The sequence below is a fragment of the Lonchura striata genome, chromosome 4, assembly GCF_046129695.1.
Source record: "Lonchura striata isolate bLonStr1 chromosome 4, bLonStr1.mat, whole genome shotgun sequence".
Classification (NCBI taxonomy): domain Eukaryota; kingdom Metazoa; phylum Chordata; class Aves; order Passeriformes; family Estrildidae; genus Lonchura; species Lonchura striata.
In genome coordinates this window covers 61,137,848-61,156,915 of record NC_134606.1, presented here as the reverse complement: position 1 = coordinate 61,156,915, position 19,068 = coordinate 61,137,848, and the positions used below count along the sequence as shown (strand labels likewise).

Here is a 19,068-nt window from a genome sequence, read left to right as displayed (position 1 = left end):
GGGGTCCGGCGGGCCGGGGGTCAGCGGCGCTGGGGCCGGGGGCCGCCCGCGCTCGGACACGGCCCGGGCAGCGCTCCAGCCCCTCCGGCCGCTCGCACCGACCCCGGCCGGCTGCGGCTCCTGCTGGGTCCCGGCTACTCACCCAGGCACTGCCACGGCGGGGCTTCCACCGCAGCACGACGCCTTCCGCTTGGGAAACTTATCTCTCTCCCGCTACTGCCATTTGCTAACTTGCCTAAAGATCCTGCAAAAACCCAGAAAAGGCTAGGAAACGAGAGGAGACGACTTAAAAGCTGACGGTCAGGACAGGAATTTATGGAATGAAATCTTTAAGGGCAGGAGCAGATAGAGCCAGCCAGCTAACGCTTTCATGCCCTGACTCTGGCCAGCAGCTTCATTTCGTGGGCAGACCAAGGCTTAGGAGATGATTTAAAATACCTGCTCCTGGCGTGTTCCTCTGTGCATCAGCCGGAGTCCCCGGCGTAGCCAGCACGCTGCCGTGCCTCGTCCTTCTGCCTTTTCCAGCAGACCCCCCAGGATCACGGTGTCACGGTTCCCCAGGCCTTACAATCAAGCAGTTTGTTGTAAGGGAACTAAAAATAGCACTGAATTTTTCACTGGAGCACTTGCTTGAGTGAAGATAGTGCCAGTCAGCCCATGCATTAGTGAGCCGTACAGACTTCTAATACAGCCCAAATCCTCTTGGAAATACAGCCATTGACCTTTTTCAAAAGATTTTTTTTTTTTTTTTGAAAGACAGCACAAAATAAATCTTCTTTCTGATCACTAAAAGAAGAACTGAGTGAGGTTGTTTAAAGAATATCCTTGGGAAAGAGTGAGTCACTTAAGCTGCTTTTATGATAAAAGATCCCTGGAGGAAGTATATCTCCTTAGTCCCTGAGCTGTTCAGAGCTCCGTATGTCCTCTTGCAAATAAAAGTTTCACACTGTTAGGATTTGTGTCGTTTGTTTGTAATACTATGAGCACCTGCTTCCACTGAGGAATTAGGACTAGCATGGGAAACAGAGAAGGATTTTACCCTGGCCAACACCTCAAGAAGATCGCTAACAGAAGCATATGTCCTGTGGAGCACTGAGTAAGATCTGCAAAAAAGTCAAAAAAATGGCCCATAAGGAAAGTTTACAGCACAGGCTGACAAGTCCAGAAAAAATTCTCAGGAGGAATTACTTTCTGCAAACCTTTTCACTGCTGTGTCCAGAGAAAAATCACTGAAGACCTAAGTTGCAGAAGATGTCATTCAAGACAAAATGCCAGAGCTGCTGCCAATATCTGAGCTGGGATGCCAGATGAAGATTTGAATGTAAAACTTCCAGTCTGTGGATACCAGCCTCACACATATTCACACTGTGTCACACAAAGAAATGGGAAGGGGCAGGTGACGGCTGGCAGCAGCCATTCATGGCATTCTAAAAGTGATTCTCCTGGTGGTTGCTCCAGCCGTGAAGTGTGCCTGACAACAAGCCAGGATGTCTGAACCACAGCAAGTTAAGTCTTACTAAAATACATCTATTTCAAAGGAAGATTTTAGGATATAAGTAAACACTAAAAAGTTGGAGACTTACTGGGAATATCAGAGTACAGATGCTGTGTTTTCTTTCACTTTCATATGAAGAAGCTGATTGTTAATGTAAAATTGTCTCCCACACTTTTTCCCCTCATAAGCCTTTGAGCATTCCTTGGATTTTATTTGTTCTGCAGCAGAATTGCAGTATTTTTGCCCTCATGAAAGGGCTGACAAATTCTTTCTACTCTTTTCTAGTGCTGACCAAATACGCTGGAAGGCATCATATAACATCTATGTAGCAGCAGAGGTAGCCACAAACATAAGTGTCTTCATTCCTGCTCCACTCCCCAGCTATTATTTATAGAGAGAGAGAGCATTAACTGAGCACAATGTTCTCACTAATTTAGTCTCACTTCACCATCTGTTACTTCCCATGAGTTGATCCTAATGAGAAACTACTTCAAAAACACATTTGAGGACCAGCTGCACCCAGTGAAGTCACCATAGGAGAGAAATAGTCCCCTCCTAATACATCATATTCCAATGGTACATAGCAGTTCCTTCCCTACCAAAATCCATGGGAACACTGCTGTTAATACAAACACAGCCCTACGTCACAGCCTCTTGCAGTCATATTGAGCAAGTATCACACTCAACACTGTTTTTCTGAGAAATTCACAATTCTACCCAGTTGGAAGGGCAATGAGAGAGTTACAGACATCCGTCCCCCAGGTCTGAGCAGCCTGCTTTCTTGGAGCTGCTTTTCCTCCAGCGAGTTCATGGAATGATCACAGAAATTGGAATCTCCCCAGGAATAACATATGACCATTACCCCATACCTTTTCCATGCAACTCCTTGTAAAAAGGAGTCTCCATCTTTATAGGCACTCTTTATAAATACTGGAACATGGTGATATAAGGCCTCCCTTACACCTTCTTTTCTCAGTGCTAAACAAACCCATCTCTCTCAGCCTTTCCTCATATGGCAGTCCTTTGATCATCTTTGTGGCCCTTCTCTGGATACCCTCCAGCTTGTCTACATATTTTTGTATTGTGGGGACCAAAACTGAACATAGTATTCCAGGTGTGGCCTGACAAGCAATGAGTAGAACTGGATAACAATCCTTTATCTCTGCTGGTGGGGCCCTTGTTGGTGCATCTCACCATCCCGTTGGATTTCTGCCACAGTGTTTGATCATACTGAGCTTGTTGTCCACAAGGATCCCTTGGGCCCTTTCCACACAGCTGCTTCCCACCAGGCAGATCACGCACAGCCTGTGCTGCACCCCTGGATTATGTTTTTTCCGAGGTACAAGACCTTATACTTGGCCTTGTTGAGCTCCATAAGTTTCAGGCAGCCCACTCTCCAGCCTTATCCAGGCTTCTATCTTCCCCTTCCACAGGGTGGGTCTCCCTTCTGAAGTGCCCCCTTCCCACTCAGTTTGGAATCATTGGCAAACCTCAGCAGGGTGCACTTGGTCCCATCACACAGATCACTGTGAGGATATTAAACAGCTTTGGGCCCAGTATTGATCCTTGCTGGACCCCACTTGTGACAGGTCACCAGCCTGAAGAGGAGCTGTTTAGTGGCACCCCCTGGGTGCTTCCTGCCAGCCAGTTCCCCACGCACTGCAAGGACCACTTGTCTAGACCATAATGTGTCTGTTTGTCCAGGAGGAGGCTGTGGGAAACCAAATGGAAATCCCTGCAGAAATCCAGGTAAACAATGTCCACCGCCTGCCCCACTTGGACTGAGCAGTTCCTTTGCCATAGAAGGTGATCCGCTCTGTCAAGCACCACTTGCCCTTGGTGAATCCATCCTGGCTTTTCCCAATGCCCTGCTTCATGTATATTGTGATAGCTCCTAGGAAGATTCCTTTGGTAACTTTCCCGGGAACTGAAGTATCACTAATGGGCCTGTAATCTCCTGGATCCTCTGTTAAGTTCTTCTTGTATATCCAGGTGAGTTTAGCCTTCTTGTAGCCTTCTCTGATGTCCCCTGATCTCAAAGCTAAGGGAGAGCAGACTCACAATGAAACCATCCAGCTATCTCAACACCCTCAAATGGATATTGTCAAGGCCCATTGAACTGTGGGGTCAAGCTACTGAAACAGTTCACACACCAACTCTTCCTCCCCCAACAGTGGTGGGTTTGTGTTTGCAGCAATCTGGATTGTTGTTCCCAAAGCCTAGGACCTAGCAGTGCTGGTGAGATGGAGGTGAAGAGAGTGCTGAGAACTTTTCAGTGTTGTTCGTGACTAATTCACCTCTCCTGTTTAATAGCCAGCCAGTGATGCGAGTATTCAACAGTCAGCCGCTCTCCAAAGGGTCAGATGTTGGCTGACACCATGCATGGAAAGGCAAGTGGAAACATTGGACCACTACTGAATTCGCAACAAGACTGCTACTGCCAAGGCCCTGCAGACAGCTGAACCACATCACAACAAGTATGCACCATTTTCCATCTGAATTGTTGAGGTTAAACCTCTGTCCTCCTGAGAAAATTTATTTCTGAACATCCACCTAAACCAGAGTATGGCGGTCCCATACAGTGGTGGGAGAGACTACAAGATCAATTTGGTTGGAAGCCAACCTATAAGAATACTGCATATTTTGGTCAAAAGCACACGAGCAAGAATGATGCCCTGGAAAACAGCTGTTGTTTTTTAACTGTTTGAGACAAAATTCCAAGGCTTTGTGCTGTAGGATTCCTTTATTACAAATCAGGTTTAGCATTAATCCTCTCTGTTACTGTACCTAAGTGAATCAGCTAGGCTTGGGCACTGAAGAAACCCAGAAAAAAGTTGTGCCACAAGCCTGCAGAGTCCCTGGGTCCACTTGCTCTCCCCAGGGCTCAGAGGAGCAGAGTCTGAATGCAAGTTATCACTGCCTACATAAGTCACTGCTCCCAGTCAAAATTATGCTAGCAACAACCTCCTACCTTTCCTGCAGTTCATAAAAAAGGCAAAAAATCTCCTTCTGTTGCCTTTGTTGCCCCACAATTCTGTTCTCCGTGGCACCAGGGAATATTTAGAGGAGTATTTTCTAAACAGCACGTGTTCCAGTGGCTGGCGCAGCACTGGCCAGCACTGTGGGGCTGCGTTCCTCAAATTGTTGGACACTGGTGGACACCAGGGCCGCCTGGGCAGGGAGCAGCTGTGTGTGTAGGTGGGCAGGGAACAAGGGGAGGGACAGCAACATGGGAAACGCAGCAACTCTGCAGCCTGCAAATGTCATGGTCCTGACTGCAGCTCGCTGAATCCAGACAGTTCAACAAGTTTTCTTTTCGTGCCAGCTGGCTGAGGTGAGGGAAGCTGTTTTGCCAGACATTTTACTTTCTTCCCGAGTACCATGACCAGCAATAAATTAAATTTCTTAACTGACGAAACCAACTGCTTAGTGATTTCTGCTCTTCCTCTAAGGTTTGGGATCTACCACTTCAAGTATTTGCTTTACGTCCCACTGAAAAGATTCTTCCTTATTTCTGGAGACTGCAACTTTGCACACTGGGATAATTTTTAATACTTCATGTGACTTCAGAACAAACTCCTTTTCTTCACAGTGCATGCTGTGATTTGGGATTTAAGCCTCTACTTCTCTTCTCTTCACTTTTAGTACTTCATGGCAGGACTGTTTTCAGAGGTGCCTGCTGGGCAACCCCCATGCCAAATGGGGGTAACACCCAGAAATGTGAATTAAGGATCATCTAATGTTGATTTAGCTGTTAAGCATATCCCTTGTGTTTTATGACATGTTTTTAACAATATGACCATAGTTACATTAAAGAAGGAGGTATGGAGGAAGACAGCTATGCAGTGTAGGAACTTGCAGAACACTACGAGGGGAATCCCTGAAATACCCATAAATCCCCAACTGCTTAGGGAATTCAGTGTGACAAGAACACTTGGGGTTCTTTGTTAAAAGCATCTAGAAAATGTGAGGATGTCCAGATTTCAATCTGCCCTCCACTTTATCAGCAAGTCTCTTGCTGTCAATAAAATAATCTCTGTTGAAAGCAAAGCTGTCAGCTTGTCCCTCAGCATTACTAAAGGCAGCATTGCAGCAACAGGCATTACTAGACAGCCCTAGGAAAAGCTGCATTGTCCTTTCAGTTACTCTGCTGGATAAAATTGCTGTACACATTTCATAGACAGGTAAAAAGTCAGTCACAAACACAACCATAACAGCAAAGAGGACATTACAATCACAGAAATTATTTCGTCTGTGATACAGACGCAGCATCTGGTTTTGCATATTCCAGCACAAGAATAAATCTTCCAGAGTGCTTTCCTCCATTTCCTTCCAACTTCACTGAAGTCCAAATAAAGTTCAGCTGATATGTAAGAAATTAGTCTTTCTCCATACATTGTGTATTTGGGCTTTGAATTGGTTGTATTTGTGCAGCCCCCAGGGATGCCCAAATAACTCTGAGTATCATGCTGAGATCTTCTCATGGAAGCTTCTGTCAGTTGTACCATGCAAAGGGCTCTCAGCTGCACACTATTTAACTTGCCCAATTACATTTTTGGCTGCTGTTCTGCCTTGCAGCTTAGAGAAACCCTCTCCAAAAGCTAGGTCACAAGAAAAATTGCCAAAATATGCTATTTTTCAAAGAACCTATTCCTAAGGAGAATGGGAGATAGGAGAAGCATTATAGGAGGTCTGGAAGAAAACATCAGAAAAAAAAATTACCATGAAATTGTAATCCGTAAGTACAACACTTTTCTATCTTCCCCTTATATCTGTTGTTACATTTGGAATGAACAGGTTCATAAACACAGATGCATCCACAAACTGCCCTTCAGATATTAACTCCCTTTCAGTTTTGATGCTGGAAAAGTATGGTGTTTGTGTGATGCATCTGTCTACTTGACATAAGTAAACACCAGCTGTTATTTCCTTGGTTTACAAAAGAAGTAAATAAAAATTTATTAATTAAACATGGAATTCAGAAAGCTCAGATGTGGATTCAAGACTTATTACACAATCATGTCAACTTTCAGCCAAGGAGAGCACATGGGACCTGTGTCTCCCTCTGAATCACAGTGAAATAAATGCTGGTGACAGCAACATCTTGGTTTCCAATCCAGAGATGGAGTCAAAAAATAAGCAGATGTTCTGAAGGTGAACATGGTTTTGGGGTTTCACCATGGAAAACAACCCTCCATGTGAGCCAGAAAAGCACATTATTTGCTCTTATATGGCAAACAAAACTTCTCAAACTCTTAGCCTCTGACAAACAGACAGCACATCCTCTGGGTTTTTTCCCAGCAATTTTTCCAACAGCTCACCGCCACATGCACCAGGATGGTACAGGACATCTGCAGCATCAGTGACTATGAATCCAGTTCTTTAAAGCTGCTCCCTCCTGGGTCATCAGCTCAAACACAGCCCTAGTCTGAGATGATTGAAATTTGCCATAGCCTGACACCTGTAAATCAGCACCAATGAAATAAGACTGACTTCACTTCCATGGGTGCTGGAGAAGCATCACAATAAAAATGACTGTAATCAGTAGCACCTCTGATATCCAGCTCAATAAAAGGGGCTTTGTCTTTATAGGTCATCTGTGGGACCTTCAAAGATCCTACAAAAAAATGACTTCCAACTATAGTTTATAAAAGATTAATAATACACAAATCACACATACAGCCTCCAGGAGTTTACCTAGGTTACAGTGAGAGACTTGTTTCATCCTGTGTAACTTAGTTTCTGTCAGGAGATCCCTGTTCCTTCCCATAAGCTTATGTTTATTCCAAAGGTCCTGGGAGAGGATAGCAAGGACAGGGTAAGAATTAGCTGTGCACCACTATTTCACAACTCACACACAGAGAGGCGCATCAGCTACAACTTGGCAGCTAGGATCAGTATATTATTCATAAATCACAGACTCAACAGCAAGCTGGAAAGTAAAGTTTCTGTGCTTTGCATTGGTCTAACTCTGATAAAGGGTCAAGGAAAAACACAGCAAGAAAGCAGAAAGCTTGCTTCTGTCCACAGAGGCTTTTATGCAGTTCATAAGCTGAGACAAAATAGGAGTAGTGAAAACTAATTTTCCATATCCCACATAGGTAAGTCCTAAAATACTAGGTATAACTGTTGTCTTCCAGGGACCAAGACAAGAGAACAGTTTTTCCAGTGGCTAATACTAATAAAATATATTTGAGAAGATAGTTATATAAACATATTATTCCTCTAGGCTACACTAAGCGAGTAAGTATCCTTTTTCACAAACAGCAAAATGAATATATCATAGACTCATAAAAGGGTTTGGAAGAGACCTTAAAGATCATGTAGTTCAAATTCCTCTGCCATGGGTAGAGACAGCTTTCACGAGGCCAAGTAGCTCAGAGTGGTATCCCTCTGGACTTGCTACTGTGCTGGGAATGAAAGAGCTGAATATGTAATGGAGTAACAGTGAAATATCTAAAACAGACCCGAGAGAGGCAGCTCCAGGAACAGAAATGCAGTGTATTTATTCCCTGTTTGTTGCCACTACTCACTCCATCACTAACAAGGCTAAAAATAAATTAATTATTTGCTTTGCCCAGGGTAGAGATGTCCTCAGTAGACACCCACATTCTGAACTGATAGCAGGGTATAGTCATGAGCTTATGGAAATTCCAATTTGGCTTGCTCAGCTGCAATATGGAGTGGGCATCCCTGAGGAATCCTGGAATCTACCACTCCACACAGCCTCCTACCTGAGCAGCCCATTTTTGCTGACTGTTGGAGCTGAACTGTCAGACTCACTGCACAACTTTTGGCAGCTACTAAAAAAATCCTTAATTTCTTGGTCAGTCCAGGCTGAAGAAGAAACAAGCAATGAGTATCTTCCAAAGGGCAGGATCAAAAGGTGCTGAGAGCAGAGCCCTGTCAAAAAACTCGGCTTGCTGCCAGCACTTCATGAATGATCTATGTTACAGCCAAACACACGCTTGGGGATAGATTCACTGCTCCAGTGATATTTATGAGCTTTTTAATTTGACAGGGCTTATTAGAGCATTCCCCAGTGCCGTGCTCCCCTGACCTGTGCTGCAGGTTCACTGCAGTCCTGATGTCTATGGAACACAAGATGCAGCTTTGCCACGTCCTCTGGGAAACAAGAACGTGATTACTTAGACTGTAATCACTACCCTTATACCAATCCAATATAGCTCCATGGTCTTACACTGTTTAGATGACCTTTTCCTGTACTTCCTACAACTGCACGCTTTTCAAAGGAAACAAAGCATATTTGGTTTTCCCATTACAAACACATCATTCTTTGGGAGCACTAAGAAATTAAATACCCTGAAGCATGCTACATCCTAAATGTATCTGTGTCAATTACATGCATGTTGGGAACTTTGAGGAACTAAGCCAAATCAACCCCAGCTCTGTAAAGTAGGACCATTCTCCCCAAATGAAACACATGCACATAGAAAATCCACAAGCCTTGGCTCAGATATTCTATATGCATCTATACACTACACATTACCACACCAGGAGTCACAACTGTTCAGCAACATTTGGAAGCAGCCAGTACTGTTTACTGAAGGATAAATAATCAAAATGTTTCCAACCAGTACAGTTGTAGAGCAGCAACCTTCAGACACAGTGTGACACACAGGATATGTGATGTCCTGCAAAAATCATTTAAATAACTTCAAGTGGAGTAAGAGGACTTCAAAAGCATACAGCAATTTCTCATTAATACTACAAATGCAGCGTGTTCCAAACTGCAGATGTGCATTCACTATCAGAAGCGTAAATATCCCATATTTTGTGTATCCTTCTCCCTGTTCCTTGGCTTTATACCTACATTTGGTAGCACGACTCCTTCATTTGATGCCCATATTGATTTCTCTTTAAAGCCTAATCCAGTCAAAATGTGTACACAGGCATGGTATTACAGCCAGACTAACAGCACTTAAAACCCCCAGTGTCCTTTCCCATACTAAATGAGCTACAGTCTGACATCATCGGGATTTGCAAACACACCTGTCATAGCTGACATCCTTCCTGCAAACAGTGATTACACAAAAATGGAGATGAAAAACAGTGCAAGTCATAGGCATTCGTCAGGAAGCTTGTTCCCTCTTGGATAAAAGGTTGCTTAACTGGTCAAAGACAACCTTGCATCTTGAACTCCAAAGAAACCAGATAAATAAAAACTAAAGTACAAGTTATAAAGTTTTTCAAGTGTCATTATCACAGAAGAGGGAGAGTCTGAAGTTGTTTTCCTGCAATCTACTCAGACCACTAGATTTTATAGCCTCCCATGCAGTTTTTCAGACAGTAAAACCTCTTCAAGTCCTGACAAACAAATCCTTTCCTTTAGGTTCCTGAAACATTTGACAGAGCATCCTGCAGATGAAAAGGCAGAAAGGCAGCATTTAGCAACAGTACTTTTAGCATTGACTCATATGTTGCAGCAGAAAGATTATCTCACTCAGAAACAAAAGTATTGGCAAACAGCTAGGTATTTACCTGAACACCAACAGGTTCATCTCTTCACCAGAGATTCAGTTTTGTGTAAAGGGAAGCCCAGCTCAAGTAACACACTAGCCACACTCCACCTGCTACTTCAGCAGAAACCAACTGCTGCATGAAAAACTTGGATGAGTACGTTTCAAAAGTTTAAAGAAAAATTGATTCTGGATTAAAATTATCAACTGATTTCCCTCTTGGCCTTCCTGGGAATTGAACCTGTCTACACAATTAAGCTGTATAAAGATTTTCTCTGAAGCTATAAAAGCCTTTTATTTATATCAGGATCTCATCATAATAAACACCCTGCTCCAATCTGTTACAAGTTGAGGGGATGACAAATACTACAGTGTAAGCTGAATACACTCAGCACATTAGGCATCTAAAGCAGTGCAAAATTTTACTTATCAATTTCCACCTTAATTAAGAGCAATCTTCTCTTGAACTGACTACTTTGTATGAACCCAGCGTTCCCAGTTGCCAGGAGGGAATGAATCTATGAACAGTGTGGGGGTTTTAAGGCACATCTTAAAGGTTTCTTAATCTGTAGCCCATCCTGACTACCTATTGACTGAAGTTTAGTTATGATAAATAAGTGGTTTTTTGCTCCTATTATCTGAAATCTACAGTAGCAGTTGCAGCCAGGACTAGGTAGCAATGTGTTAGTAAAACCAGACCTAACTGCAAAACCAAAACTGTAAAACAGAAGTTATGCAGCTCAGAAGTGCGATGCTGCAATATACATCTTGTTACACATACCTAGAGCCTGACACCTTGCCTTAGGAACTCCAGAGCTCTAGGGTCAGCATATCTTCCCAAAAATAAGTGGGGCAGCACTGAAATATACACTAAATCTAAGAAGGTATGGAGAGAATTGCAAATATAACCCACCCAGATGGCATAATGCTATCAAAGTTTAACATGTCAATCTGCTCATTTAATTAAAGCCTTTTCATCTCCATGGTTAATGGCAGGTCTGTACAGCAGAAATGGCACCAGAACAGATGTTAGCAAATTTGTCAAAGCTGCAGGATGATTGCTCTGGCTTTAGTGTCTTTTGGAGGACTACTCTATTTACATTCCTACTGATCTCTCATGTCAAATCTGGTAAATATTTGGCTGCCCTACAGGAAGGCATAAGCCAAATTTCTTGGTTAAAGTCATCTGCTTTGAGAAAATACCATATAATTACAGGCAGCCCTTTTCAAGATTTCATGGGGAAAACCTTTAATGATGGAAAGCATGCCTTAATTTGAAATAGGTCTTCCTCCATATTTTCTTCTGTTTTATCTGTTCAGGATTCCCTTGCCAAACCATGGTTGTGAGTTAAGACAGGAAAAAAATACTTTGAGATCAGCTTGGCCACTCAAGGGAAGTCCTGGACAAGGAAAGGCCTGTATCATAATCCACATTTTGGTGGCATCAAGAGCGTCCAGGGCAAAGTTAAACCTGCAGGTGCACAGAAGAGTCTCACCGTGCATGCTGGCATCCAACCAGAGGCACAGCCCATGGGTGATCCACCTGTCCTGTGCAGAGCACATCTGGACGAGGGCAGAGGAGCCAGCAAGCCTTTGCCCCAGGCACTGAACCACATTAATGAAACACTTTGAAATGCTTGCATTACAAAAAGCAATCCAGTTACCAGTGAAGGCAAAGTAATTGCCTGCAATGTTAAAGAGAGGACACAGCTGTTTAAAGCAAATGTGACCCTTAGCTCTGTTTATAGAGCAGGTTATCTGAATTATGTAAGAAAATAGCACATTTTGATTGAGTAGTATTTTGTTTTCCAGTTAGGGAAGTTACACTTCCAAAGGCTATAATATGCAATGTATCAGAGTGAACAGTTTGATCTCAAAATACTGCTCAAAGAGCCAGAGGCACACAGGAATGCTGCAGGGTCAGCCACACAATGGAGAAGGGCAAAGGGCTTTCAAAAGAAACAGCAAGCACTGTCAACAGAGGCAGCATGCAGGAGTACAATCCTCTCTTACCAGAGATCTGCCTCTCTGAACAAAAACCACTCCAGGCTGAGCAAGCAAGTTTTCTCATTCTTGTGATTCTAAGCAAATGCCCTTTGAATCAAAGATGTTCCAAGATAATGAGAGCAACTACAGTTTATGAAAGCAATATTAACAGAGATATTCCCTGTCTTCCACAAGAATTGCTCAGAGAGCTTTTCAAGCTCAGTTACCATCACTTCAGTTTATCAATATGCAAATTAGAGCAATTAGTCAGTAAGTGGCTCACTTGATCAAGTGCATATTAAAAGATAATGAAAGGTTGAAAAACAACCTGGGTCCATGCTAAGGTGATTCATAAGCTGTCAATATAAAGTTATGCTTTATAGCACATGGGAAGGTGCAAAAAAAAAAAAAAAATAAAAGAGGATCAAAACCTCAAAAGGAACTTCGGCATATTTCAACATAATTGATCCTGTGAAACTCATTCATGAAATTACTGTACAACTTTTCTTTTTCCTTTTACACCCTCCTTGGACTATACTCAGCTGGAAACCTGCAAATGCCAAATCATTTGACATTATTTAAGCATGACTTACACAGACCTACAAAGTGAACAGCCTCCTTTTGAAGGTTCTATCAAACTTGGGTTTTAAGACACTGCTTGTCATCAAAGCTGCCCTGGCTTGGCCCTAGTCTCTCCTGCCTTCAGCAGGTAGAGTTTGCCATGCCCACAACACAAGGAGAGAGGATATGACCTAGTAGTTCGTACAAGGAAGCACATAGTGGATGTGTTAAGGAGCTAGAATGGATTTCTTTTCAGCCCAGGAAAGTGTTTCATCTTGATGGAGCCTGGAGATGAGCTGTGCACAAGAAGGTAGATTAAAATGCAAAAGAGCAGGACTAAAAGGCTGGTCCAGCCCTGCTCTGCCACCATAAGGGAGAAAGTCAGTGCTGGGGATCCGCAAATCACATTACTCTGCCATCATGGATCCTCCAGTTGTGTCCCATAAGCACAGTATTTTTATTTTTTTTTCTGCTCAAAGATAATGTCCTAAGGGCCAACATAAAGGGAATGAGCATGGAGGAAGTTCCCTGATGAATTAGGGACTGGCTGTTTGTGCATAATTTCACCAGGACTTACTCCTTCTTTATTAAGCACTTATTCTCAGCTACTTTACAACAAAATCCCACTGTGCTCTGCTCTTAAAGAAGAAAAAGTACCTCTCTGCAGGAGAACAGGAGGTAATGCTACAATGTCCACATCTCTCTAAGAAAGTGGGTAAATTATTCCTTCATCGTCAAGTTTACTGAACACATTGTGTACTTTTGCCTCACAAAACTAAGATCCTGTGCAATCACTTATTTTCTACTTGCTTCTTAGCATAAATGGGTATAAATGTTTCATGAACCATAAATGTTTCAAGAAGAAGATAAATGGTGAGCAATTTCAAATGTGATCTTAATCTTCCCCCATTTTAATGTGTCATCTATTTGCACATAGGGCAGAGATGGATCACCTGAAACTATTCATTTGTATAGTGGCATGGTGAATACTATGGGTATTGGGTAATAAGAATCCAGCTTTGCTCCCTGTACATCCTGCTGTTTCAAAAATATTCTTAAGTTATTATTTGTTTGCTAATTTAATAATAAAGATAATTCTAAGTAGATGCACTCCCTGTTGTCCCAGCTTTGAACTAGGGGGCAACCATCTGAATCAAAGTCTGTTAACATAGATATTACCCTTGCAGGGAAATAGCTGAGCAGTAATTTCTTTGGATAATGTATAATATCTGGGGATAATCAAGGAAGATGTGAATGCAGGGAAGCACATGTTACAGCATATACAGCTCTCCTCCAATGTAGCTGTAAGTAGAATGAACTGGAATTATTATGGCATTGTTGTGATCTTGTATGGAATATGCAAATACCCTGTGGAAGGTTTCTAACATAGAACTATTGCTATAAAAACCACTTGCATCTTCCCTCAAAACACTCCTGGGCCAGGCCCACAGCTACCAAGACTTTCAACTATTACCTGCTTTATGCTGGACAAGGGAAGGCTTGATGTTTGTTTGCGGTTTTTTTTTACTATTTTGGTGGGTGTTAACTAATTTATATTACTATGGGGCTTTTTTTTCTTAATTAGAAACTCATTCAAACACTTCATTTAACTCTGGGAAAAAGATTTCCAATAAGGGTTTTAAAAAGCTCAAGTTGACCTCATTTACATTAAGGGAGAAATCAAAAAAGAAGAAAAGTCAATACAGGACAGAGTAATCTCGCAGGGACATCTTGTTTTACTTCTTAGAATAATCAGGCACATCTCCAACACCACTGAAAGAAGTCAGGCCACTTTTCCTACATTTTTCCTTTCTCTGATACATATGCTCTGGAGGAGCAAGACATCTGCTGAACTCTGGGGTTTAGAGACTGCTCAGCTGTACAGTGATCTGATTATGCAGTCAACTCCTTTGGGAGCCAGCAGGCTACTGAATTTTCAGTGTGTATATATATATATATATATACACACATATATATCTCTGTGTGTGCTGTAATGTGAACGTGCAGAGACAATCTCAGCTGCCATCTACTGCATTATTAAAACAGCTCCCAGCAAAGCTACTATTTCCATTAAAAATAATGTCTGGTATGATTTAAAAAACCCACTGCAATATAACTTAGCTGTTCACAATTTCTACTGTCACTTAAACTTGCTTGTCTTCCAATTTAGCCACTGAAGCTTGCTAGAGGCAGCCTGCTCCCCTAAGGCATGCTGTCAGCACACTTGGGTTGTACCTGCTGGTCACAAGAAATCTGTAACTGTGGGACTTTTGAAAGCCCTACAGAGATACTTTCTGCTCATACAAAGTTTTGAATGTGTTGTTCTACTGCAATCAAAGTAACAAAACAGCAACTGTGCATGATATGACACTGCCCTTCCAATCTAAGCATTAAAGCCTTCAGAGAGGAAAAAAAAAAAAAGAATATTGCTCCCAGATGGGAGAGCAAAGTTCTACCAAGAAAAAAAAAAAAAAAAAATTAAACATGCAGTGGGAGGGAGAACATGGAAAACAGTTAAGGAAGTGATGTCAAATCACTCAGGATTTGATGTAAGATTCATTACTTTCACAGATGCAATTTTTGATAGCTTGAATTCCAAGATTCAGCAATTTTAGTGGAAAGAATTTGTAACAAGTCATGGGAACTGCTGGATTTGCAGCAATTAAACACAGGCATGGGAAAAGATGTCATGCTATGCAGTTTCAGGGAGTTAAAGGAATGGTGCTAATATTAGGTTTCAAGTGAAAATCTTTTGTGAAGCCTTCAGCAAATGGAAGATATATGAGGAAAATAGTCACCTCCTTCCCTCTTTGGAGAAGTGTATGTCCCTAAAAACAATACTTGCGTCAATTGCCCATCATAATCCATAACTCAATTTGTTTATTATTTCTTTTTAATTCAAAACAGCATAAGTTTCTGATTTTCCTACAACGTTTATGCTATGGAAGGTTACATCTCTTGAGATCTCAGCATTTGCTGTTAATGGTTTAAATCAAACCTAGTGGCAGCTACTGATCACTCAAAACTACTGCCATTATAGCTTAACTGCAACTTAAAATATTTCTCACAGCAGTACAAAATACTATTTTTATTTCTGAAGTAAATTTAATTCTGTCTTTAATTATTCAATTAAGTGATGAGATACAACAGTTGGATTTTACCTGCTGACAGAAAGTACAGCAAAACCTAAGGTGCATTCTAACATCCTAAAATGCCTGTGCTAACTTCCAAAATACTGCACAAGGACAACAGTAGCAGCAGGGAGCAGAGCATGGCACAGCTTCTGGAATCAGCTAGAAAAAAAATAATATTATTATGCTAAGCTCTCAGGAAAGTGTATCCTGGTGGGCCAACATAAAGAAAAGCAGTGATCAGCCACAGTCTCCCAAGAAAGAGAAGGAACAATAGGAGAGAGCCCTAGTTTTCACATGCATATGCAGTAACTCCTTGTGATCTACAAATGTCTGATTAGCTGAAATTACAAAAAGCTGTGAGCCCTCCAGCTGGTATTTGTGACTTAAGTTTAATGAGCCAGGGCTGAACCAAAAAACAAGAGTCAGGGAAACAACAAAACATAAAAAATATAGAAAAGAAAATCAAATTAAGTGTAGTTGCAATTTCCAAATGACTAGGTCATGATGAGTAGGAAATGAGATTAATATGTGGTTGTGCAAAGGTTAAGGAGTGGGACTTCTCTTCCCACACTTGAAGGGGAAAAAAAAGAAACTGAAAAGATTTTTCCAGGTCAGGGTTTGTTTAGAGTTAGTAGGATTAAAGGTTGAAGGTTTATGGGAAAAAATGTGCCTCCAAGTGGATAACTTCCCCTTTTATTGCGCCACTTGAATATAGCCTGCCATGGCTGCATCTATGACAACTGCAGAGCTGAAGCAGTTCTAGGAATTGACAGGCCAGAAGGGAGAACTTAGCATTGTCCCTGATCTGCTCAGCATCTTCATTAACTTGGGAAAAATACTACATTTACTGCATGCATTGCAAGAGGTACTCAGGTTTTTGGTGATGGACTTTTCAACTTCATGCTCTGTAATGCCATCACAAATACAGATCCATGCACTTTGCAACTACACTGGTGCAGCCAGCAGAGATTTCATGGTACCTTATCCCCCTACCCCACCCCAATTTCCCTGTATATATCAGGTGTGTTAACGATAGTCAGCCAGCTGCTGTGACAGAAAAAAAAGAGCACTGGCTTGGAAACCAAGAGAGGTTCCTGAGAGGGAACTTAGCATAGCAACTTCATAACTGTAGTTATTAACAACTCAACTTCCTGCATGTGTGCAAGACAATACCCTTCTCCAAAATTCCCTTCTACACTCATCTCTTAATTAAAATATTTTATATTTTAATCTTAATGCAAATATTTTATAGATGCATATACACAGGCAGCGTTGTAACGCACAAATTCTTTCCATGTCAGAGGACTGTATTTTTGGTTTTGTTGTTTTTACCTACAAAAGGACAGGAGGTCAGCCCTACACAGAGATTGTTTAGTAGCATCTGTACCTTGAAACAATTCAACCATCCCAAGCAGACAACACTTAGGAACTTCTGTAACCTCAAATGAAATTTCCAAGTACCATGGCCAAAAGAAGAAGTGCTACAGATCACAGGGGAAATACTCCTAAACATATTAAGCACTGAATACTCTCTCCCCATGGATTGCTTGTCTTAATAGCCCATGCTGTCCTGCTGGGAACTCACGTCGCATTCACGGGGCACTACTGGTAATACTAAGCTGTCACATCTGATCCGGTCAATGTGACAAAAATATCCCCTCTTCTTTTCCCAAAATGCAGTAAAGAGGAGGAACACCAGTCAAAACTGCACACACTCCTTTCCCCTGACCTCTGTGGCAGACATCCATGCACACAGCTATGGCATTTCCCAGCGGGAGTGAAAGGGGAGTGAGTGCTGGCTGTGGCATTCCCAGACAGCTCAGAGACATTCATCACATCATTACCCAGAACTGGTTTCCTTCTCGGCCCAGGGCTGACTCACACATTTCAGCTTAGGCTGTATGAGCTGTGCAAGTGTGTGGCATTCACCTACAAGGAGCCTTCTGCAAGACTGTAAACACATTAAAGTTAGTCAGGAAGATGCTGCAGGCCTTTGGGCATCCGTGGTTGTCAAAAAGCCATTTGATGGCCAGGTATCAGCCAGTCCTGGTCACGAACACACAGCTGAACCCTGATAACTCACTTCTGACAAAGTCTGGTCCTTGTGTGATATTCTACGTAAAACAAATTTACCTGCATTTCCAAGCACTCAAATAAGCAAAGGCAGATGTGCAGTGTCTGAACTTCCACTGATAATACAATCTGCTCTTTTAAAGTTTCATTTTATGATCTCTACTTTTTCACAGGGAAAAATGAAAAGATCTCTGTAGCAATGGCCGCAAGCTCTTTGTGTACAAAGTTATTTTAGCATCTAAGTAAAATATAAAAGGGTTTTCTCAAAAAAACAAAAAAACAACCAAACCCCACTGTTAATTTCTCCCAACAGGTGGATGGATCCTGTGAAAATGACTTGGCTGATGTCCAACAGTAACTCATGGAAAAGATTATTCAATTTGTTTTCATGTTAAACCAGAGCATGGTGGATAGACAGAATGCATGTTATAGAGGGCAATTCCGTATGTCTTCCAGAATTAGCCAAGGAAAAATTCCTAGATACTGCACAAAGCGCAAGGTATTTTCCTGTGCACGGGGAGCCTCCAAAAAAGGCTGAGTTTGTCCTGTGCAAGAAGTAGAGAATTATTTATTGGTGTGATAAATGTGTGCTGATCACCAATATCAGCATTTGAAACTATGTGCCTTGTACACTAGAAGAATTATTAAGTAATGTCCAAACCAGACTGTTTTTTAATCACACATTTCACTTCAAGAGAAAATGCAGCATGCAAATTGCAAAGGGGACTCACACAACAGTAGGAAAGACCAAAAATTGAGAGAGGAGCACAAAGACCTAAGAAAAAGGCAGGCAATAAGGAGGAGCTGCATCATTATGACATCCACATCATTATGTCATCCTAACATGATAAAGCCACATAGTACATTTACTGTGCTTGCTCAGTTTACCCCCAAAAACTGCCTCTAGCCTACAATCATTAGGAAACTCAGCAGAGACTCTGCACTAGTGAGCATTTCTATTTACTTGCTCCTGACTAGAAAACTGCTCTACTGTACAGCTGGAAGTCGCTGTGCCTTCAAGGAATCCCTTCCATTTGGTGAAAAGGTAAAGCATCCAGCCCTGAAGTGAATTCTTTTACCTTTTTACATTCCTACAGTGAATTACCCTGCTGAGTCCATAAAGCTCCAAGAGTCTCTAAGAGCTGTGGCCCTGACACTGAGGAGCCCTGAGCACTGACTGTGCTTGGACACCCCTGTTTTGTCCAGGGGCCACACATATCCCCGTCCAGCTCCATCTGTCCATCCCAGCAGAGGCCAGACCTCGTGCTGACTGTGCTGCAGACTGCATTCCTCAGCTCCCAGACTGTGCTGTTTGTTTTTCATCAGAAGCAGCAGCCCA

General features: G+C 42.1%; 1 protein-coding gene across 2 annotated transcripts in view; it reads right to left on the bottom strand.

Annotated features, from left to right (window-relative positions):
* ARHGAP24 (Rho GTPase activating protein 24) overlaps positions 1-19,068 on the bottom strand; it is a 181,620-nt gene that overhangs the window by 69,626 nt on the left and 92,926 nt on the right. The window contains exons 1-2 of one of the 2 annotated variants that reach the window (XM_021549222.2): positions 439-516; positions 143-244 (exon numbers count right to left, since the gene is read on the bottom strand). The exons of the other annotated variant lie outside the window; for it this stretch is intronic. The gene's annotated coding sequence lies outside the window, so the exon portion shown is untranslated. Of the gene's footprint in view, positions 1-142; positions 245-438; positions 517-19,068 lie in introns of those variants that run through there. 2 annotated transcript variants of the gene reach the window in all.